General features: G+C 41.6%; 1 pseudogene; it reads left to right on the top strand.

Moving 5' to 3' along the window:
- Nucleotides 1–10,493: 10,493 nt before the first annotated feature.
- LOC149974422 (uncharacterized) lies at nucleotides 10,494–23,755 on the top strand (annotated as a pseudogene).
- The last annotated feature ends 792 nt before the right edge of the window (nucleotides 23,756–24,547 follow it).

Raw genomic sequence — 24,547 nt, 5'->3', positions numbered from 1 at the left:
CAAACAGTTCTATTTTTGTTTCATCACTCCAGAGGACATTTCTACAAAAAGTACGATCTATGTCCACATGTGCAGTTGCAAACCGTAGTCTGGCTTTTCATGGTGGTTTTGGAGCAGTGGCTTCTTCCTTGCTGAGAGGCCTTTTAGGTTATTTCGATATAGGACTCGTTTTACTGTGGACATTTTGTACCTGTTTCCTCCAGCATCTTCACAAGGTCCTTTGCTGTTGTTCTGGAATTGATTTGCATTTTTCGCACCAAAGTACATTCATCTCTAGGAGACAGAATGCGTCTCCTTCCTGAGCGGTATGACGGCTGCATGGTCGTATGGTGTTTATACTTGTGTACTATTGTTTGTACAGATGAACGTGGCACCTTTAGGCGTTTGGAAATTGCACCCAAGGATGAACCAGACTTGTGGAGGTCTACAATTTTTTTGCTGAGGTCTTGGCTGATTTCTATTGCTTTTCCCATGATGTCAAGCAAAGATGCACTGAGTTTGAAGGTAGGCCTTGAACTACATCCACAGGTACACCTCCAATTGAATCAAATTATGTCAATTAGCCTATCAGAAGCTTCTAAAGCCATGACATACTTTTCTGTAATTTTCCAAGCTGTTTAAATGCACAGTCAACTTAGTGTATGTAAGCTTCTGACCTACTGGAATTTTGATACAGTGAATTATAAGTGAAATAATCTGTCTGTAAACCATTGTTGGAAAAATGACTTGTGTCATGCACAAAGTAGATGTCCTAACGGACTTGCCAAAATGATAGTCTGTTAACAAGAAATTTGTGGAGTGGTTGAAAAATGAGTTTTAATGACTCCAACCTAAGTGTATATAAACTTCAGAATTCAACTGTATAATTATGCATAGCTTACCACATTGTTAACCTCTCTGGGGTAGGGGGCAGTATTTTGATATCCGGATGAAAAGCGTGCCCAAAGTAAACTGCCTGTTACTCATGCCCAGAAGCTAGGACATTGATATAATTGGTAGATTTGAATAGAAAACACTCAAAAAACTGTTAAAATAATGTCTGTGAGTATAACAGAACTGATATGGCAGGCGAAACCCCGAGGACAAACCATCCCCCCCAAAGAAATCTCAGCTTACCACTATTTTTAATGGCTAGGATTTTAACAATAAGGCCAAGTCCTCGCAGATTGCAGTTCCTAGGGCTTTCACTAGATGTCTACAGTCTTTAGAAGGAGTTTCAGGCTGGTTTTTGGAAAAATGACCCAGAAATTGTAGTTTTTCTAGGTGGCTCCCATTTTGGCTGTAGTGTTTCCAAGCGCGAGGAGGAAAGAGCATTCTTTCTTATTTATCTCCGGAAATGAACATACTATTCTCCGTCTTAAATTGTATAGTTTATTTGCGTATTAGGATACCTAAGGTTTGATTATAAACGTTGTTTGACTTGTTTGGAAAAGTTTATTAGTAATGTTTGGGATTCATTTTGTATGCATTTTGATGGAGGGACACTGAGTGGATTATTGACTGAAGCGCGTCAGCTAAACTGAGTTTTTATGGATATAAAGAAGGACATTATTGAACAAAAGGACCATTTGTGATGTAACTGGGACCTTTTGGAGTTCCAACAGAAGAAGATCATCAAAGTAAGGCATTTTTTATATCGCTATTTCTGGCCTTTGTTGAAATTTGATTTTCATGCTTTTGTATGCTGGGTGCTGTCCTCAGAAAATCGCATGGTTGCTTTCGCGTTAAAGCCTTTTTCAAATCTGGTACAGCGGCTGGATTAACAAGAAGTTAAGCTTCATTTTTATGTATAACACATATATTTTCAAGAATGTTATAATATTTGAATTGAGTATTTTTGAATTTCGCGCTCTGCAATTTCACTGGATGTTGTTTTAATACTGTTTTAATACTGTTATGTTTTGTGTTTCTCGTTGCTTTTCAAGTTTTGTGCTATCATTCTCTTAGGAAACGCTGAACTTGGAGATGTCAACAGATCCATTGGACACGTTATTATCAGTGTTCTATGAGAGATGGAAATAAGATTGTGTATGGTGTGATCATAGAACAGAGGCCATAAGTCTCTGAGTTTGTTAACCTCATGGTCATTGTTTGTTCATTTAGAAGTAATTTCCAAGTTTAAGTAAGTTGAACAGTGTTCAAGAGGAGGGACTATTGGGTTCTGAGAATATGAAATTTTAAGTCCAGAGAAGCGATCACATGTGACAGTCATTGATAAGGGGAGAGAACCATGGATTAGTGATGGGGGGGGGGGGGGGGGGGGGTTGAGGTCAGGTCAGGTCACGTTAAGGGAAAAATAAAATGTTATCCTTTTTGGGATAGGGGGCAGCATTTTCACTTTTGGATGAATAGCGTGCCCAGTGTGAACTGCAAGTTCACACAAAATAAGTTCAGAACGAGAAAGTGTAGGCTATATAGAAATAATGCACTCAAATTGAAAATCATTAAACAAAATGAGGATTTCTATCAGCCTAATCGAGGTGTAGAACTTGTAAACAAGGCTGCATGGGATTTATCTTAATGTGACACCGTGCAGTCAATGGCAATGTCCGCTTTAGACATAATGCCAGGAGCCACTTGTGGAATTGACAGCTCTAACACCGTTCTGGACCCAACATCACCAAAAAACAAACGCTATTTGGATGTCGGCTACAGCGGATCTGACTGAACAGAGCCCTTAAACATATTAATGGGCATCACCCCAGTGACATCAGATAAAATGCAGTGATGTCATAGAAGCTGGGGGGGTCAACATTGGCATGCATCTTGTGTGCTGTCGGCCTAACATGACCTTACATTTTCAATGGAGGTTAAATACACAATCCTGAAATAAGGCACTGTATAAAGTCTTCCTTATTATAAATGGTGGACGAGAAGATACTATATGCTCTCTTAAATGCTTTTGAAAAGCCCAGAATTTTAGCTTCTTCTATTGTAAAATGCTCACAATAGAGGATAAAGGACCGGTCACCCACCTCCTTTTCCGATCAATGATTCATTTTAGATTGCATTGTGTACCGTGGTCCTCTTTCTGTCAGTTTACATGCCTACCCCTTTCAGCAGGTGTGAGGTAGGTGTTTAATCACATGGCCAAGCGTGCCATCCGCTAAAACCAACAGTGGAATACATCCTTTATACATTCTCTTTTTCGCGCTCTCACTCTTGCACATGTGCTCTCTCTCTGTAATCCCCTGATCTATCAATTAGGAATTTAAGCAGGAGGTGCAGGATGTCAGCTGTCCTTTGTGTTTAATCTCAACCATTCTTCATCTCCCTGACTCACCATTGCACATATCTTTTATCACTACTTGCTCAGTAGATTTCCCTCAGGACATTTTGAATAATTTAGATTTGGGACATGTCCATGTCCTTACCTTCACAGGTGAGCGTGCTCTGATAAATCGCCGGCCTTTCCAGAGGCCGATTTCGCAGGGATCATAGTTAACTATAAATGAGGGAATGGACGACAGCAGCCTTTGAGATAGTGGGTGAGAATGGGAGTTTTGATTTTATTAGCCTTTATCTAGGAAGTCCCGTTGAGGTCAGAAGACATTTTTTACAAGGGAGACCTGGCCACAACTAGATATCACTTTGATTGTGTCCCCAGGTTTTTCTTTATTCAGTAGGTAGTGTCACGTTGCCTCTTGTCGCAGGAGTTAACAGTGTTGTTGACTGGGGTTGTAGACACTGACTTTCATAATGTAACACTGGGGGCTGTCTTAATCTGTTCCTTTGGGATGTGGTACACAACCTTAAACCTTTGGGGATTACTTGACCAAAGAATATGTTATACAAGTGGGCTACGATACAGTGTACATATGGCTTTAGTGTCTGTTACCACTAAACATCTTCACATTTGGACATATTAGTAGTTGTATTTGACAGATTCCCCTGCAGCCTCTGGCTCTGCCCCTGGAGTTTATTGTAGATGAAGTACCTCATTACAGATTTATCTCAAACAGCTGGGAGAAATAAAAATGTAAATGAGTCTCTCCCTAGCAGAGTTGTGAGGAAGTGTTATGGATCATTACATGATATGGCCTAACCCTTTCTCCTTCCCCATCAGCTGACAAGGGGAGCCAGAAACCAGAACAAACAGAAGCCGTATGTGACCTTGGGATTATAATGTTCTATGTGCGCAAAGCATAGTTCTGCGATATCGAGCATTAACGTTTTCTCATCCCAGATCTCAGAACTGTTTTGTAGTTCACTCTGCTTTTATAACCCATTTAGGTACTTGCCTTAAAACCTCTTATGTAAAGTCCCCTGTTTTGGGGTTTACGTAGATTACATTTTTGATTACATTTAGTTACATTTAAGAGGTAAAGGTACCTAAAGTGCAGAGTATCAAAGTCCTAAGACATTCCTACAGTTTAGGGGGGTGCAATTGCAGACCCTTTTAGTTCTGAAATATCAATCTGGGTTCAGCAATAACGTTCTATCTGGCACGGAATGTTACAATTATTTCAATAAAAAAGTACAGATATTTAATGATGAATCACATCAAATATATTAAAGCCACAGTTTACTAAAATGCTAATACAATATATCCTATAGAGAAGTAGCAACATTGCTGAAGTTTAGCGCTGGTCTCTGACCAGAGTAAACTACAGATAACTGTAAACTACAGATAAACTACGGTAAACTACAGATAACTGTAAACTACAGATAAACTACGGTAAACTACAGATAACTGGCAAAATAAAGAAAAACACTTAAATAGTAAATGAGGATGATTTGTAAATGAGGATGATACTGTGGATTAAAGCAGTTCAAAGTAGGGGGACCCAAGTATAATAAATTACTGTAGCTGCTACATTGATCAAGTTTGATCATAAAATTACTGCTTCGTTTTTAGTTTAGTTTATTAATTCGACCATTTTTAAAAACAAGCACACATAAAACTTGAAAAAGCCATACATGCACATGAATAAAATCATTGAGGATAACACACAATAAAGTCTGGGACTTATTTCCATTGTGGTCCTCTTGAGACAAGATCGAACACAGTATGGCAGTGAAATAATTTAAAAAAACAGATAAGTAGAACATCTATCTCATCATTCCAGTTACATCATAGGGGTCATTCATATGGGCACAGAAGACATCAAACATATTTTTACTTTATTTTTAAAGCTGCCCAGAGAGGACGTTTTGATGGGCAGTGGCAACTCATTCCATTCTGAGACTCCAGTGTACAAGAAAGTCCCTTTCCCAGCATTACTCCTGAACCTGTATATATTAGCTCACAGATCCTGCTAACGGGATCAAATTCGACAACATCCGGTGAAATCGGAGCGCGCCAAATTCAAAATACGAAATCGTAATATTAAACATTCATGACAATACAAGTGTCATACATGATTCTTCAGCTTAGAATCTTGGTAATCGAACTGCGTTGTCCGATTTACAATAGGCTTTACGGCGAAAAGCATAGCATTCGAATTTCTGAGGACAACATCCCACAACAACATATGTTTTCAAACCAGCACAGGTATCAAAAAATCATAAATAGCGATATTACCTTTAAAGATCTTCATCTGTTTGCATTCCCAAGGGTCCCAGCTACACAATGAATGGTCATTTTGTTCTTCTTTATATCCCAAAAAGTCAGTTTAGTAGGTGTCATTGAGTTCAGTAAACCATCCGTTTGACAAAGAAGTCCCAAAAGTTACCGGTAAAGTTCGTCCAAACAAGTCAAATTACGTTTCTATTTAATCCTCAGGTAGTCTAATATCAAAATAAACGCTAAAATGTAATACGGAGACTAGTATGTTCAATAGGAAAGGAAAATAACGAAGAACGTGCCCTCGTTCACTTGCGCAAAGAGACTAGTTTTGCCTTAGTGCTCCCCTTGGATAAACTACTATTCTTCATTGGTTTTTCAAAAAATAAGCCTGAAACCATGTATAAAGACTGTTGACATCTAGTGGAAGCCATAGGAACTGCAATCTGGGAGGCGGAAGTCATAGTTTTCAATATCTTCATATTTGAAGTGGCTGGGAGCACACAAAAAATTATTTCCGGATGGATTATCCTTGGGTTTTTGCCTGCCATATCAGTTATGTTATACTCAAAGACATTATTTTAACAGTGTTTTCTATTCAAATATACCAATTATGGAAAAGGACAAGCATACATCAGCAATACCTGATCTGGTGCTGTGCATCCCTAACACGAGGAAAGTAATCACTTAGATATCTGGGCGCAGGACCATAAATACTACTGTAAACCAAACCTAGTCTAATCTGGGACACACAATGATCCCAAACACACCGCCCGGGCAACGAAGGAGTGGCTTTGTAAGAAGAATTTCAAGGTCCTGGAGTGGCCTAGCTACTCTCCAGATCTCAACCCCATAGAAAATCTTTCGAGGGAGATGAAAGTCCGTGTTGCCCAGCAACAGCCCCAAAACATCACTGCTCTAGAGGAGATCTGCATGGAGGAATGGTCCAAAATACCAATAACAGTGTGTGAAAACCTTGTGAAGACTTACAGAAAACGTTTGACCTCTGTCATTGCCAACAAAGGGTATATAACAAAGTATTGAGATAAACTTTTGTTATTGACCAAATACTTATTTTCCACCATCATTTGCAAATAAATTCATAAAAAATCCTACAATGTGATTTTCTGGATTTTTTTTCTCATTTTGTCTGTCATAGTTGAAGTGTACCTATGATGAAAATTACAGGCCTCTCTCATCTTTTTAAGTGGGATAACTTGCACAATTGGTGGCTGACTAAATACTTTTTTGCCCCACTGTATATTAGACCCTGTGTCACGCCCTGGCCTTAGTTATCTTTGTTTTCTTTATTATTTTGGTTAGGTCAGGGTGTGACATGGGGGGTTTATGTGTTTACGCTGGTCTAGGGGCTTTGAATGTTTATGGAGTGTATCCTTTCTAGGTGTTTATGTAAGTTGCCTAGATTGGTTCTCAATTAGAGGCAAGTGCTTATCGTTGTCTCTGATTGGGAACCATATTTGGGTATTTTGTGGGTGATTGTCTTCTGTCTTTGTGTTATTGCACCAGATATGACTGTTTCGGTTTTCACATTGTTGTTTTGTATTTTGTAGTTTTCTCGTTTATCGTCTATATTAAAGATGTTGAACACTAACCACGCTGTATTTTGGTCCTCCTCTCCTTCAACGGAAGAAAACCATTACACCCTGTTTGTTAACATATTCATACATTTGCTCACTCCACCTTCAATGCTGATTCACCCCGCGGGTACAGCACACCAACAGCAACGGTAAGCTTGATTGACCCCTTGCCCAAAGCTAGGATCGCTGCATTTTAGATGAATCCACTGCGCACATTCCAAACATACCAAAGCTTTGCTGTTACTCTTCATCCAACGTTCGCAAGAGGAGCATGGGTGCATAGGCATTTTGATGGGGTTCATGATAAAGTGAGGTCCAGGGCATTGATGGATATCCTCCGATAAGAGAAGGCATAGAGTTATAAGATCTCCAACATTAATTTGCGATTTCAGACTGAATTTCGATGATCGTTTTGGTTTGTGCCAAGGTGCTAGGCAAGTTTGGTATTTAACATTCCTTCCAAATCCGAAGTCCAGCAAATCCATCAAAAGTTTTTGCATGACAGAAGTTGCTGACAATTTACTATTCTTTCATCTAAATAGCAGATGCAATTATTTCCAGTAACGTTTAAAACAAACATAAAATAAAAGTGCTGCCACCATGCCGAACTTGCCAGTCGCAATTTTGTCCGAAGGTGATCCTTGGTAAAGATTGCCACTCCCCCACCTTTCAAGATTGCCATTCCCCCGTGTCAAACACTTTGATTCAGGAGGCAGGCATAACCAAGGATTTACTTCCGGGTTTCTGCAATGTCACATGAAGATGGAAATGTAAAACACCAATGGTAGCGTCTTATCTTACAGTGACTGTAACTGATGTAAATATGTACCATCTTAAAACCATCACATATGCGCCTACGCCTTGCTCTGGCTAGCTAGTGGTAACTAGCTCAAGCAGAATGTACGACCAAAGGTACTGGTTAGCTAGCAAGCTACTTACCAACATTCCAGCAAAAGCAAACTGTGTTGTGACTGGCTGCCATAGTGTAAAATTTATGAAGAATGAAGACATCTGAAAGCAGTGGCTGCTTTACATTTCAGATGGACATGCTACACCAAAAATTATGATCATGTCATGCGTGTGCAGTGCTTTGGTAATTGGAGAGAACATTCGATGGGTCTTGCCAGGAAGCTAATCCTGAGATGGATGCTGTACCATCGTGGACAGTGGATCTTACAAGCGCGGACCATAATGTAAGTATCAGTTTGATGAGTGACACGGTAGCCAACATTTTTTTTTTTGGGGGGGGGCTATTGTTAGATAATGTAACTGTAGCTGTGGCTGCTTTGACTTGTGAACAATATATTTTCTGTAACACACCTGATAGTAATTATATGGTTGTTGTACTACTAGCCCTTAGTCTTACAGTTCATGTAGCTTGTGTCATTGTGGCAAATCATGATGATTAGGGGGGGTTGTGGTGTTCATCAAATTCCTCATCTACTCTGTCTTCACAGCTTCCCAGTCAACCACTGCAGCAGGAATGATGTGATACAATATCAGATTTCCAAGGCAAAGAAGGGGATATGCTGTGAAGCCTGTGAAGACAGGCCCAACATACTGTCATAGTTATTAATTTAAAATCTGCATCAATTGAGCATTTCAGGCACACAAGAAATCCAAATACAAACACTGAAACAAAGTTTCCCCAAAATAGAGGACATCCAAATATTGCCTATTTAAAACTGTGCACTTCAAAAACACCAGAAAGCACTACATACATGTGGAAGCTATGCTCATGGGAATGTGAATACTTTGCAGAAAATAATTGCAATGCACAGTGGGGAGAACAAGTATTTGATACACTGCCAATTTTGCAGGTTTTCCTACTTACAAAGCATGTAGAGATCTGTCATTTTTATCATAGGTACACTTCAACTGTGAGAGACGGAATCTAAAATAAATATCCAGAAAATCACATTGTATGATTCTGCATGCAATACAATGCACATTAATTACTTAAAAATCATACAATGTGATTGTCTGATCTGTTTCACCTGTCTTGTGATTGTCTCCACCCCCTCCAGGTGTCACTTATTATCCCTGGTGTATATTTCCCTGTGTTTCCTGTCTCTCTGTGCCAGTTCGTCTTATATGTTTTTCAAGTCAACCAGCGGTTTTCCCCATACTCCTGCTTTAATTCTCTTTTGCTAGTCCTCCTGGTTTTTGACCCTTGCCTGTTTTCTGGACTCTGTACCCGCCTGCCTGACCTTTCTGCCTGCCCTGACCTTGAGCTTGCCTGCCACTCTGTACCTCCTGGACTCTGAACTGGTTTTGGCCTTTTACCTGTCCATGACCATTCTATTACCTACCCCTTTTTGGATTGTTTAATAAATATCAAGACCATCTGCCTCCCGTGTCTGCATCTGGGTCTCGCCTTGTGCCCTTATAAAGGGCCATTCCATCCTTTTGGCATAATGTCTGTGCTCACTTGGGTGTGGTTACTGACTGGGTAACACTTAATATAAAAAACAATTATCTCATTAAGAAGGCTAAAATCACATTTAATCTTCTCACAAATAGTTTCAGATGTAATCATATATGTTTGACAACATTTGAAGTTAGAATGTTTCCGTTGTAACGTCTTTAATGATATCACAAAAAATGAATTATCTGACATGATTGTTCTTTAAGTCCCTCCCGACCATTTCCCACATTCTTTGTGTTAAAAATATTGTTTCATGATCCACTTTTGGATGTTGGAGTTTTGGTGGGAAGAATCACTTTGTCCCCCAGTCTGCATGGCAAGGGAGAGAAAGTTCCTGCTAGGTATTTACGACCGTCATAAAACTCCCAGAGGAGAGGGGAGTCAATAAATAAAATAAAATAAAATGCACTACACATTTAACCTATTAGCACCTAAGGTGGAGGTAAGCGACCTCGTGGAAATTAAATTAGCATATTTAAAAAAAAATCCCCATACAAATCTGTCCATTTAAGGTCCTCACCTTAAAGGTACCTAAAGTGCAGAGTATAAAAACCTGGAGACATTTGTAAATCTGTTTTTTTAGAGGGGTGCAGATAGAAACTTCCGGCTCTGAAATGACAATCTGGATTGAGCAATTAGGTTCTATCGGACACTTCTGAATTAGACATGTTTAGTAGGTATTTGAATACATAAATGATAGAATAGCACTATTTTATTTATTTTATTAAGAAATGTATTGTGATCAGACAAATTACTATTATCACTGAACAACGATTTGAGAACATAATTTACTTTAAAAGGTCCAGCACAATTATACTATTTCCCAAGTAAAAATAGCCTTTGAATGACCAACATTTTCTCTCATCTCTAACTATCAGGAAGCCTGACGCTTCAAACACACCGAGTGCGCCAATTGCGTCAATGTTGCATAACATGTTACACAGCTACGCAACAGTACAGAATGCAGGTATATACACACTTGTTGCAGTTGTGTCCTTTTGACAAACCTGCTGACAGCTACAGGGATGTAAACACAAAAAATGCAGCTTGGAGACAAGTCTCCACAATAGTTGGATTGCCCTCTATGTCATGTACTAGTGCAACCACAACCGGTGCAGCGAGACCCTCTACAACATCTACATCATCCACAAGTATGACCTTCACCGGTGCAGCCATGGAAGATGATGAAATGGAGGAAGCACCTCTGGATCTAGGACCACCTGAGATTGTTATGAACCTCACGGAAGTGACCACTGAGGACCTTGTTGAACAGGATGTGGCTGTGGAAACAAACAAGGAGATAAACAGGGGGAGAAAATGAAGAGGAACAACGACACACCAGGCATCATCGGAGGTACAAGCCCCCAGATCCACTCAACTAATTTCAGCAGAGGCTCCTCTAAGCTGTTGAGAGGGATGTAGCCCAACCTGATGATCACAGGAAGGAGGATGAAGAGACCCTCTTTGCCATGAGCCTAGTGCCAACCCTGAAGAGGCTGCCTCAGCAAAGAAAAGCAACAGTCAAGGTTAAAATGTATCAGGTAGTGTCATAAGTATTGCGACAGTGAAGTAAAGTAGTTCATTTTACAGTATACTCATGTAGGCTAATTGGTATTTCAGTTCAAAGGATTAATATGAGGCAAATGTATAGCTGTTGTGTCTGGGATAGAAAATATCCTAAAGCAACAGTTTGCTGTCTAAATATTTGCCTGTCATATTCATCTTTTGATCTGAAATACAAATTCCATGAGTAAACAATTACTAACTTTACCACACTGTTCCAATATTTATGCCACTAACGACACTATACAAGCAGTATTTAGTTAACATAAATCTCACCTTTTATGGTGTTATATTATGTAATATTTGTATGTGTTGTTTTTCTCTTCCCTTCCAGAGATGGAGTCAATTCAACAGACAAGCTCACAGGAAGGACAAGGAAGAGGAACACCGGAGAATTCACAGATGCTCTTGTTGGTTTCTTACAAGACTAAATGTGAATATATTGATTTCATTTTAAACCACTTGAAAACCAGGGTGTTGAAACTTTTTTGAAGTTATGTTCCATCGACTGGTCCATGACGTCCAGGGGCCAGTTGTTTCCTTAGCTGTGTTATGGCTGCACATTCTTTTATTTTTTACAGAGACACACACACACACACCTCTCCTTCACTCCTCTCTGTACCTCAGATCTCCAGTGCCCTTTATGGCCATGTCTGAAGTTTTCCTACTGCGTCTAAGCTGTATGAGTAGTCCCTGTATCTGTCTGAGGTTGTGCGGAAAATAAATGCTCTTGTTGTTCTCTTACAGATTACAGGCAACACGTTAATTGTGGTATTTTTACACGCACATACACAAACACACTTCTTTCAATAATTGTTTTATTTTTTTGTAATTTTTTTTACAACACACATACCTTTCATGTTCTTTCCTGTACTTGAATACTTAATAAATTCTAATGTTTTCATAGTCAGTTGTTTCATGTCTTTATTAATATCTCATTTAGACCTAATCTGCTTATTTCTTCCCTACACCTTTGCATACCTAAGACAAGATGGAGGTAAAAACATATTCTCAAAAAAAATTTTTTTCCCACCCGTGTTTTGTCAGACCAGTAAAATTGGTGGTAAACTGTACTATTTGCAGAACCCTAGGTTACCCTTTCCCTTTGTTATCATACTAACTGTATGTCGTATAACCTTAATTAGTGTTCCTGCTCACCTGATGTACCATGCCAGGTGTGTATAATACTGATGTTAATTGGAGAGGGAAGGGGTTAAGGTGTGGTCTTTAACGCCCAAATTTCAAGTAAATATAACTTCCAAATGAAGAGAGACAATGAGACATAAAATAATCTGGGGATTTATTTTTATTTTGTGAACAAAATCTCCTTAAAATAACAAAATAATCTTAAAATAACCTTTGTGTTAGTGGGCTCTTTAAATAATTTCACTCCACAGCATGCTGCCATGGGACCACCTGCTGGTGATGAGAAGTAGGTGGACAGATTCTCCCACACCTGGAGTGCCTGTCTGGGGACATCGTTGGCACCTGGCCTCATGACATCCGGTAGGTGACCATTTGGTGTGCCCATCTCCGTCCAGAGCGGCTCCTGGAATGACCTCCGTAGGTAGTTGTGGAGAACACATGTGGCCTTCATGCAGGCATCGACATTTGAGTGGCTGAGACCAAGCACTCTCTGATACATTCTCCTCCGGGATGCCAGAATCCCAAAGGTGCATTCAACAACTAACAGTCGTTTGTTAACCTCTAGCGTCGAGCAATCCCGTATCCGGGAGCGTAATCATAGCCTCAAGCTCATTACCATAACGCAACGTTTACTATTCATGAAAATCGCAAATGAAAGGAAATAAATATATTGAAACACAAGCTTAGCCTTTTGTTAACAACACTGTCATCTCAGATTTTCAAAATATGCTTTAACCAAAGCTACACAAGCATTTGTGTAAGAGTACTGATAGCCTAGCATAGCATTAAGCCTAGCATTCAGCAGGCAACATTTTCACAAAAACAAGAAAAGCATTCAAATAAAATCATTCACCTTTGAAGAACTTCAGATGTTTTCAATGACGAGACTCTCAGTTAGATAGCAAATTTTCATTTTTTCCAAAAAGATTATTTGCGTAAGAGAAATAGCTCAGTTTTGTTCATCACGTTTGGCTAAGAAAAAAAACCGAAAATGCAGTCAACACAACGGCAAACTTTTTTCCAAATTAGCTCCATAATATCGACAGAAACATGGCAAACGTTGTTTAGAATCAATCCTCAAGGTGTTTTTCACAATTCTATTCGATGAAAAATCATTCCTGGCAGTCGGTTTCTCATCAAAGGCAAACGGAAAAATACTGCAGCTGGAGATTACGCAATAATTGCGACGGAGGACACCAAGCGACCACCTGGTAGATGTAGTCTCTTATGGTCAATCTTCCAATGATATGCCTACAAATATGTCACAATGCTGCAGACACCTTGGGGAAAATGTGGAAAACGTAAGCTGACTCCTAGCTCCTCCACAGCCATATTCATTGTCATTGGAACACAGTCATTGGAATGAGGCGGTTTCAAAAAATGCGGCACTTCCTGATTGGATTTTTATCTGGGTTTCGCCTGTAACATCAGTTTTGTGGCACTCACAGACAATATCTTTGCAGTTTTGGAAACGTCAGAGTGTTTTCTTTCCAAAGCTGTCAATTATATGCATAGTCGAGCATCTTTTCGTGACAAAATATCTTGTTTAAAACGGAAACGTTTTTCGTCCAAAAATTAAAAGAGCGCCCCCTATATCGAAGAAGTTAAAGATCCTTACAAGCTTTGGCAATGGCAGTTGGCATCCAGCGTAGGGCCTCATGAGTTTGGGTCTTAAAGTCAAGGCCTCGTCAATGACGAAGACGTGAGGAACGGTTCCCAGGTCTTCAGCCCCAGGGAATGATACTGGTGGTGGAATCTCCAGGGTGTCATCCTGAAGTGCTTGGACGAAGGCAGAGTCACGGAGGGACTCGCCATCATCTTTATTTGCCGTAAGCACCAACATCAATGATACGGAAACAGTAGATGGCATCTACAACAGCCAAGAGTACAACTGAATACGTACCCCGGTAGTTGTAGAATTGCGAACCGAGCACGGTGGAACATGGATTAGTACATGTTTCCCGTCAATGGGAAATTCCACCTCTCCAGGAACTCGGCAGCGATGGCCTTCCAGTCTTCCTCCTTGGGGACAGGTAACTCCAACTCCGAAGCTGAATCCGATGGTCCTGTAGAAGTCCCCTGTCGCCAAGAATCTGAAATATAATTCAAAATAATTATCAATATTGTGTGTAACTTGAATTCCACCCACATGTTCGATCTACTCATATAGCTACCTCATTACTGTTTATTATGCTCTACTAATTATATTGTAATACTCAACCATCATTAACAATGCCTTGAAACAGTTCAATTCAGTCTATGACTATATCAATAAACTGTAGCCCAGGCCAACTCTACTCTTAGAAAGAAAGGTACTATCTAGAACCTAAAAGGGTTCTCCAGCTGACCTCACAGGAAAAACCCTTTTTGGTTCCAAGTAGAACCCTATTGGGTTTCATGTATAACATTTTCCGCAAAGGTTTATACATGAAACCAAAAAGGGTTATCCTATGGGGAAAGCAGAACAGAACACTTTTGGAACCCTTTGTTTCTAAGCGTGATTTACACAACATGCCTATCACTTTGAAGATGCAAAATACTTTTTTGGTGAAACAAACAAGAAATAAGACAAAAAAACGGAAAACTTGAGCATGCATAACTATTCAACCCCCCCAGAGTAAATACTTTGTAGAGACACCTTTTGCAGCAATTACAGTTGCAAGTCTCTTGGGATATGTCTCTATAAGCTTAGCACATATAGCCACTGGGATTTTGGCCCATTCTTCAAGACAAAACTGCTCCAGCTCCTTCAAGTTGGATGGGATCCTGCTGGTGTACAGCAACCTTTAAGTCATACCACAGATTCTCAGTTGGATTGAGGTCTGGGCTTTGACAAGGTCATTCCAAGACATTTAAATGTTTCTCCTTAAACCACTAGTGTTGATTTAGCAGTATGCATAGGGTCATTGTCCTGCTGGAAGGTGAACCTCCGTCCCAGTCTCAAAGCTCTGGAAGACAAACAGGTTTCCCTCATGAATTTCCCTGTATTTAGTGCCATCCATCATTCCTTCAATTCTGACCAGTTTTCCAGTCCCTGCCAATGAAAACATCCCCACAGCATGATGCTGCCACCACTATGCTGGTGTTCTCGGGGTGATGAGAGGTGTTGGGTTTGTGCCAGACATAGCATTTTCCTTGATGGCCAAAAAATAAATGTTGGTCTCATCTGACAAGAGCACCTTCATCCATATGTTTGGGGAGTTTCCCACATGCCTTTTGCAAGGTTTTTGCTTATTTGTTTCTGGACTCTCTTCCGTAAAGCCCAGCTCTGCGGAGTGTACGGCTTAAAGTGGTCCTATAGACAGATATTACAATCTCCGCTGTGGAGCTTTGCAGCTCAAGTTAGCCCCCTTTTGCCTTGATGACATGCTTGAAAAAAACAGTACAAGGTAACAAAATGTTATATCATATCAGGTTAAAGTCAATTGATTATGCTTTAGGAAATTGAACCAATTAAAGTGATTGATGGGGAGCGGAGCGGGAGAGGAGGGGGACCAGTGTACCCCACTTTAATCAAGCAGGCTTCAGTCACCCCCTTGGCTTCAGTCACCCCCAAGATAGAAGCGGGAGACAAATCCAGCTATGGCCTCCTTGTCAGGCCACTCACAATGGGCAGACAGGGGCTCCGGGATGGACAGTTCACACAGCTTCCCCACATACATTGCTGGATCAAGGGGGACCTCGTTGAAGAGGAGATCCATAAGCCTGTCTACCTAGCCTGTAATGTGCTTTTTAAGGGAAATGTTTGTTAACCATTGATATGTTTTAGGCGTCCTTTTGAGACCTTAAGGAACGTCAGGTAGTGTTGGAATGTCAATCTTTTCGTGAGAAATGACACTGGTCACTGAAAATATTTATAAAGTATTTATAAAGTACAAATAGCCCTCACTTTAGACGAGGCCACACAAAACGACTTAAGTAAAGGGTCAGTAAATGGTTTATAAGGACCTATATTAAACATTTTGTGAATGATCTAATGAATCATTATAAAATACCTTAAGTTGTTTATAAATGTGTGAATAACTAGGTTATTAACATTTACAAGTGTGGGAGTAATGATTAATAAATGATGAATAAACTATTTACTAATCCATTCTAAATGCTTTATTACGTAGAGTGCAACCCATATTTCTTGCAAGAATGTATTATTTTCAGTTTCTACACTTAATTTTCCTTAAGGTCACTTTATTTACTATCACGTCTTGTCATCTTCATAAAGCAATGAGTACTTAGATTATTTTTGACCCCTGTACAGGAGAGGCGGGTGACCCCTGGATGAGGACAGAGGCCGGGATATTCTGTCTGACCTAAAAGCAGCTGTTAGTGTGAGTCTGAAGATAGAGGCGCAGCACAGCCTGACACAGGGCTTTGAAGCCAGGAGGAGAAGAGGACAGGCGAGTGGAGGAGAAGAAGAAGAAAGCTCAACTGGCAGCAGCACATCCCCACCCTCCTCCTCGTCATCCTCCTCCTACCACTGAGATTAAACAAACTAATCCCCTGAGTCCGTCAGACAGACCATCGCTCTGAGTCACAGTCCACTGTCTCCATCGCAGGAATGTTGGAGTCACCAAAAATACACACAGAGGTGTTGAAAATACTGCTGCCTCACAAACCCAGCTTCACAGAGACCATAGGGACGGTAATTCAATTGGAGTGTCCCCTCTTCGATGAGATGGAGGCAGACTGGCAGTCAACCGACAACCGACTGGGAGGCTTCTGAGCATGGCCACAGGAATATGGGGAGGGGGGGTTATTTTCTCTGCTCATACAGGAGTAATAAAGACCTAGTGCACAAAGTTGGTGGGAATTTTAATATATAATATATATATATATACAGTGCCTTGCGAAAGTATTCGGCCCCCTTGAACTTTGCGACCTTTTGCCACATTTCAGGCTTCAAACATAAAGATGTAAAACTGTATTTTTTTGTGAAGAATCAACAACAAGTGGGACACAATCATGAAGTGGAACGACATTTATTGGATATTTCAAACTTTTTTAACAAATCAAAAACTGAAAAATTGGGCGTGCAAAATTATTCAGCCCCTTTACTTTCAGTGCAGCAAACTCTCTCCAGAAGTTCAGTGAGGATCTCTGAATGATCCAATGTTGACCTAAATGACTAATGATGATAAATACAATCCACCTGTGTGTAATCAAGTCTTCGTATAAATGCACCTGCACTGTGATAGTCTCAGAGATCCGTTAAAAGCGCAGAGAGCATCATGAAGAACAAGGAACACACCAGGCAGGTCCGAGATACTGTTGTGAAGAAGTTTAAAGCCGGATTTGGATACAAAAATATTTCCCATGCTTTAAACATCCCAAGGAGCACTGTGCAAGCGATAATATTGAAATGGAAGGAGTATCAGACCACTGCAAATCTACCAAGACCTGGCCGTCCCTCTAAACTTTCAGCTCATACAAGCAGAAGACTGATCAGAGATGCAGCCAAGAGGCCCATGATCACTCTGGATGAACTGCAGAGATCTACAGCTGAGGTGGGAGACTCTGTCCATTGGACAACAATCAGTGGTATATTGCACAAATCTGGCCTTTATGGAGAGTGGCAAGAAAGCCATTTCTTAAAGATATCCATAAAAAGTGTTGTTTAAAGTTTGCCACAAGCCACCTGGGAGACACACCAAACATGTGGAAGAAGGTGCTCTGGTCAGATGAAACCAAAATTGAACTTTTTGGCAACAATGCAAAACGTTATGTTTGGCGTAAAAGCAACACAGCTGAACACACCATCCCCACTGTCAAACATGGTGGTGGCAGCATCATGGTTTGGGCCTGCTTTTCTTCAGCAGGGACAGGGAAGATGGTTAAAATTGATGGGAAGATGGATGGAGCCAAATACAGGACCATTCTCGAAGAAAACCTGATGGAGTCTGCAAAAGACCTGAGACTGGGACGGAGATTTGTCTTCCAACAAGACAATGATCCAAAACATAAAGCAAAATCTACTATGGATGGTTCAAAAATAAACATATCCAGGTGTTAGAATGGCCAAGTCAAAGTCCAGACCTGAATCCAATCGAGAATCTGTGGAAAGAACTGAAAACTGCTGTTCACAAATGCTCTCCATCCAACCTCACTGAGCTCGAGCTGTTTTGCAAGGAGGAATGGGAAAAAATGTCATCTCTCGATGTGCAAAACTGATAGAGACATACCCCAAGCGACTTACAGCTGTAATCGCAGCAAAAGGTGGCGCTACAAAGTATTAACTTAAGGGGGCTGAATAATTTTGCAAGCCCAATTTTTCAGTTTTTGATTTGTTAAAAAAGTTTGAAATATCCAATAAATGTCGTTCCACTTCATGATTGTGTCCCACTTGTTGTTGATTCTTCACAAAAAAATACAGTTTTATATCTTTATGTTTGAAGCCTGAAATGTGGCAAAAGGTCGCAAAGTTCAAGGGGGCCGAATACTTTCGCAAGGCACTGTATATTTTAATATAATTTTTTTATCAGCGGTCCTGCAGCACCCTCAGCACCCCTACTTCCCGCGGCTATGATTCTGAGGAAGGCTCTCTCTTCCTGCTGCTCCTGCAACCTGCCTAAACCTCGTCTCCACTGCCTAGCAGACTAACGCCGCCTGCACTCAGCCTGCTGTTCATAATGCCAAGGCACAGATGTGCACCCCTTGAGTACAAACGGAGAGACAAACTGCTTGGCAATGTCCTCGATTTTCAGGTGGAATTTGCACCTGGGTTTTATTGTAACTCTGCAGAACAACACGTCAGGGGTATGACAAACAAAGCTCGGTTCACTAAAGGCTTGGCAGTCTGATTGTCTCCTACTATTAGAGTGGGAAGATACAGCCACCATGGGAGGATGATAGAGAGAGACAAAATGAGTACGATTTAGATCACTTTATACCCAACACAATAGACATATTTTAAGTCCAACCAAAAGGAGTTCTCAAGCACACATGATATAATACTTAGACAGCATGTCAGTGAAAAAACGACGGCGGGGACACTATAAATGCAAAAGTATGTGGACACCCCTTCAAATGAGTGGATTTGGCTATTTCAGCCAAACCCGTTGCTGACAGGTGTATAAAATCGAACACACAGCCATGCAATCTCATTTGACAAACATTGGCAGTAGAATGGCCTTACTGATTTTATCGGTGACTTTCAATGTGGCACCGTCATAGGATGCCACCTTTCTAACAAGTCAGTTCGTAAAATTTCTGCACTGCTAGAGCTGCACCGGTCAACTGTATGTGCTGTTACTGTGACGTGGAAACGTCTAGGAGCAACAATGGCTCAGCCGCAAAGTGTTAGGCCACACAATCTCATAGAACGGGTCCATCGAGTGTTGAAGCGCATAGCGGGGCAAAATTGTCTGTCCTCAGTTGCAACACTCACTACAGAGTTCCAAACTGCCTCTGGAAGCAACAACAGCAACAGAATTGTCTGTCAGGAGCTTCACGAAATGGATTCACATGGCCGAGCAGCCGCACAGAAGCCTAAGATCACCATGTGCAATGCCAAGCGTCGGCTGGTGTGTGGTAAAGCTCGCCGCCATTGAACTCTGGAGCAGTAGAAACACATTCTCTGGAGTGATGAATCACACATCACCTGGCAGTCCTACGGACACATTTGGGTTTGTCGGATGCCAGGAGAACGCTACCTGCCTAAATGCATAGTGCCAACTGTAAAGTTTGGTGGAGGAGCAATAATGGTCTGGGGCTGTTTTTCATGGTTTGGAATAGGCCCCTTAGTTCCATTGAAGGGAAATCAACGCTACAGCATACAATGACATTATAGACGATTCTGTGCTTCCAACTTTGTGGCAAGAATTTGAGGAAAGCCCTTTGCTGTTTCAGCATGACAATCCATACAGAAATGGTTTGTTGTGATCGGTGTGGAATAATTTGAATGGCCTGCACAGAGCCCTGACCTCTCTAATGCTCTTGTGGCTGAATGTCCTGACAGCAATGTTCCAACATCTATTGGAAAGCCTTCCCAGAAGAGTGGAGGCTGTTAATAGCAGCAAAGGGGAAGCCATATTAATGCCCATCATTTTGGAATGAGATGTTTGACGAGCAGGTGCCCAGATACTTTTTGGTCATCTAGTGTATGTTATTCTTTGGACTCACCAAATGCCTTGGATATTTGTGCCAGTGAGTTGAATCTCTATGTAGTCTTGTTTAATGGCCGCATGCTTTGCCTGATGGGCATTCAGTGACTAATCAGTCTTTTCCTCTGTTCATTAGCAGCAAGCAGAGGCAAAGCGGGGGACCATCACCACTGGGTAGACATCTCTTTCATTATGACTACAGCTCACAGCACCTCGGCTCACAGCACCATGTAACACCTATGCAATAACAGTGTTTGTAGGTCCCTATTCACAACCACTGTTATTTCCACTTGCATTATTTAACGCTGTGTCCTTCTCGTCATAGTTACTATTTCTATGCAATTCATCTACATTTGAGTGTTTTTTAATGACTAGTGCGACATGGGCCATATATATATGATTATAATTATACCGGAAGGGCTTCTCTGGAACTCGTTGTGGAAGGGACGAGTTAAATACCTAAAAGTGACATAGTGCTTTACTACCATATTACCCCCCCCCCCCCCGTTCTTTCTCCTTTAAGCTGTGTAACACCAAGAGTTTGCAATGCCCCTGTCCAACAATGGAAAGAGAGGGAGTGATTGTAATTTAATTTCCGGATGAGGCATCTTGATAAATACATGTCAGAGTAATTTGCTGTCATTGGCTCACCATGGTGCTGCGGGTCACGAGTCATACGAGTTGTAGACTCTCGCCTCGTCATGACTTAAAGTGGAGTGGAGTGCCAGTGACACATTTCTGTGACTTTGTCGGTAGTTTAGTCATTAGATACTATGTGCATAGCTGACCTCTTAGCGAGTCTAACACTTTATTTGGCACTAAAGTGAAATACCAAGCGTCTCTCCAAACTAGCAACGAACAATCGCCTTTACTGTAGCTTCCTTTTCACACAATGTAGTGCCATCCTGACATGATGGGAACATTGCACCATGGGTAGGTGCCTCGAGCCAGTTCCAATCAATATGTCCAGTTGTGTATGTGTCTGAAAATGTGGTTGTCCATGCTTGTTGGTGATTGTGTGTATGTTGTGCATTTGGTCAACCTTGTATGTGAAGGCTATGGTCGAATTTTGTACAGTGTCACCATACTCAGGTGTCATAGTAGGAGCGGCCCAAGGGTTCTGTTTGTGCCTGACCAGCCACTGTAGTGAACCTGGACTCTGCATGGTTGGTTTAGACCAGAGAGACTTATACAGAGACTGCACCATTATGCAAACCAGGCCCAGACAACTACTGTCGAGACTGGTGCCTGCCTGCCTGCTTTACCGTCTTATCTCTAACAACACTGCTTTGCCCAGAGTGCTGACCTTGAAAAGTAATTTGGTGGATCAATATTTGCTGGGATTGAAGAGTGAAGAGGAAGTAAGTGCTGCTCGTGGACTGAGTGGTGCAGATTTAGTGAATTGCAATAGCATTCATACAAAGGCTCATGGAATTTCCTTGAGTCCATTTACCGCAGAATTAACTATGGTGTGTAAGCAACAAGATCTCACAGTCTCACTTCAGTATTCTATGTTTGTCTAGCAGGGGATAAATATCAAAACTCGACAGTAAAAGAAACGTTCAGATTTTTTATTTTTTTTTACCTCAAAACCGCCGTCCAGATGATGTTACGAACATGCACAGTAGGACTGTGAAAAACAGATTCCAAATGCGTTCTGTTGATCAAAAGCAGATTTTTCTTTTGTATTTGGAGGTAATCATGTGTTTTTTTTATTTTACTATCACAAGCTTTAGGGAAGAGTGAGGTTGATTTCCCGACCACCGCTTGTCCCACCCTCAAACGCTGGGAATTTTAAAAAGTTGGCGTTCCTAGCTAAACAGTCTTGAGATGGTAGTTCTGTGTCAGTCAGAGAGCTTCTCTACTGTCAGATAACCTATAGTTTGTTGAATAGCTGCTGCAAGTGATGACCCCTTTGCACTGTCAGACAATTACAACTTTTATCAGGTGCTGTTGAATGATCAGAATAACCTTTATTCGCCAAATACATTTTTACAAATACCAGAAATTTGACTTAGTGAGAAGGTGCTGCCAGCAATAGACAATTACACAGAATACAATATATTGGAACAGTAAACATAAAACTCTGGAGTATAGGCTGATTTAGTTTGTCAGTTTTTTGGGCGAGTGAACACATGTTGGAGAGGAAGAAGCCAGGAAGTGAAGCACGGAGGTCCCATCTCCTAAAGTGCACGAGAGCCCTTATGCACCTTCGCTTTCTCCTCAGGTGTACACCTCCACTTTCTTGGCTAGTAGACCAACTCATAGATGTGGATGGTCCAATAGCAATATTTCAGTGCTTGAGGACTGAATTTTGGGTTTACAAACCAGTTGGCAATGTGCCCTTAATATTCAATAGCTCATCCCGAGTGAAAGTAGTCCTCATTTTGTCGCAAATCCACAAGTAAACAAACAGAAACAACAAAGACGCGAGCAGCAACAAAGCTGGGGAAGCTTGCACAACCCTGAGCGAGCGGGGCGGCAGGTAGCCTAGTGAGCGGGGCGGTAAGTGTTGGACAAGTAACGAAAGGTGGCAAGATCGAATACCTGTTCTGACAAGGTAAAAATCTGTTGTTCTGCCCCTGAACAAGCCAGTTAACCCAATGTTCCTAGGCTGTCATTGAAAATAAGAATTTGTTCTTAATTGCCTTGCCTAAATACATACAAATACTGAGTGGAAACTGTCCAGACAGTATTGGCTAAAAAGACAGATTGTTTGTTGTAACAAGTGGGACTGGGCACAGAAGGCTGGCGAAGACAGCCTAAACCAGCGGGCCCAAGAGACAGAGTAAGTGTTTTGCCCCTCATAGCTAATGTTTTTATACAAGCATGATTTCATATAGTGCTATTGTGGTTGTGTATCATTCCTAGATGGACTTCAGGTTCTGCCTGATATGATTTCATCCAGAGGTCGCGACCATCTAATACACATCTAATGCTCCTCCACATACCTGTCTTCCAGATGCAAAACTTAATGGAAACCGCAGTAATCTCATCACTATAACACATGTGCAACAACAAATGAGAACTCATCATGAGGGGCTGCAGTGGCTCCATGCAGTCAGACCAGGCCCTAGCCTCTTGGGGGCCCGAAGATCAAACATTTTTTGGGGCCCCCCGCCTTATGAGAAAATGCTGCAGTTTTAATGTCACACCGTGATCTGTTTCACCTATCTTTGTGCTTGTCTCCACCTCCATTTTCTGACTCTACTCTGGACTACTGACCTCTGGACTACTTAAACTGTTTGCATCTGGGTTTTCTCCTGAGCCTTGACAGTATGAACTGGCCATGACGGATCCAGCAGACTCGGACCAGCTCCGCCACGCTGTCTCCTTCCAAGTAGCCACCATTGGAAGGCACAAGGAGTTGCTTCGTGGCCTTATGGAAGGGTTCCAGACCTTGGCCGAACAACCATGATGGTGCGTGGTACACTTTGCATGGAGCAATTCCGCGGGTTGTCTGTCAGTCAGCCTACCGCTTCACTGGAGAGTCTGGAACCAATCAGCGTTTCTCGTGCAGTGTTCTCTCATCATCGATCTGCAGTCCTACTCCTTCCCCTCGGATCGCTCGAAGAAAGCATACTTCATCACGTTGATGTCCAGGAGGGCTCTCACCTGGGCTACGGCCATGTGGGAACAACAGTAGGCCTGCCCGGAAGTTACCACAGCTTCGGCAAGACTCCAGCAGTGTGGCAGACTATGTGGTGGATTTTCGCATGTTGGCAGCTGAAAGTGTCTGGAACCCGGAATCGCTGTTTGACACGTTCCTGCACAAAGTATTGGAGGATGTTAAGAACGAACTAGCAGCTCAGGAACTACCGACGGAACTCGACTGACTCATTGCCTTGACCATCCGGATCGATGGGCGGCTACAGGAATGTAGGAAGGAGAGGAGATCCAATTCCACTCGCCCGTCCAAGGATTCCATCTCGCCTCCGAGGCGTCCCGGAAGTCCCCGACGTCTCCATTGCATTCAGCCCCTCTCCATTCCCATGGACGTTAGGTGTCACCCATCATCCCCATTATCCACATTGTACTTTTACCTGTGATCTCTGTTTGTCTTTTGCCAGTTCAAATTATTTTGTCAAGCCTACTAGTGTATTTTCCCATCCGCCTGTCTGTCTCTAGTTCCTGTTTTCTAGCTTTCCCGGTTTTGACCATTTTGCCTGCACCTGACCCTGCCTGTTGCTCTGGACAACTGACCTCTGCC

This window comes from Oncorhynchus mykiss, chromosome 20 (assembly GCF_057628025.1).
Source record: "Oncorhynchus mykiss isolate SJ-2025 chromosome 20, ASM5762802v1, whole genome shotgun sequence".
Classification (NCBI taxonomy): domain Eukaryota; kingdom Metazoa; phylum Chordata; class Actinopteri; order Salmoniformes; family Salmonidae; genus Oncorhynchus; species Oncorhynchus mykiss.
The sequence above is the reverse complement of the archived record's forward strand: the minus strand, read 5'-3'. Positions and strand labels throughout refer to the sequence as shown.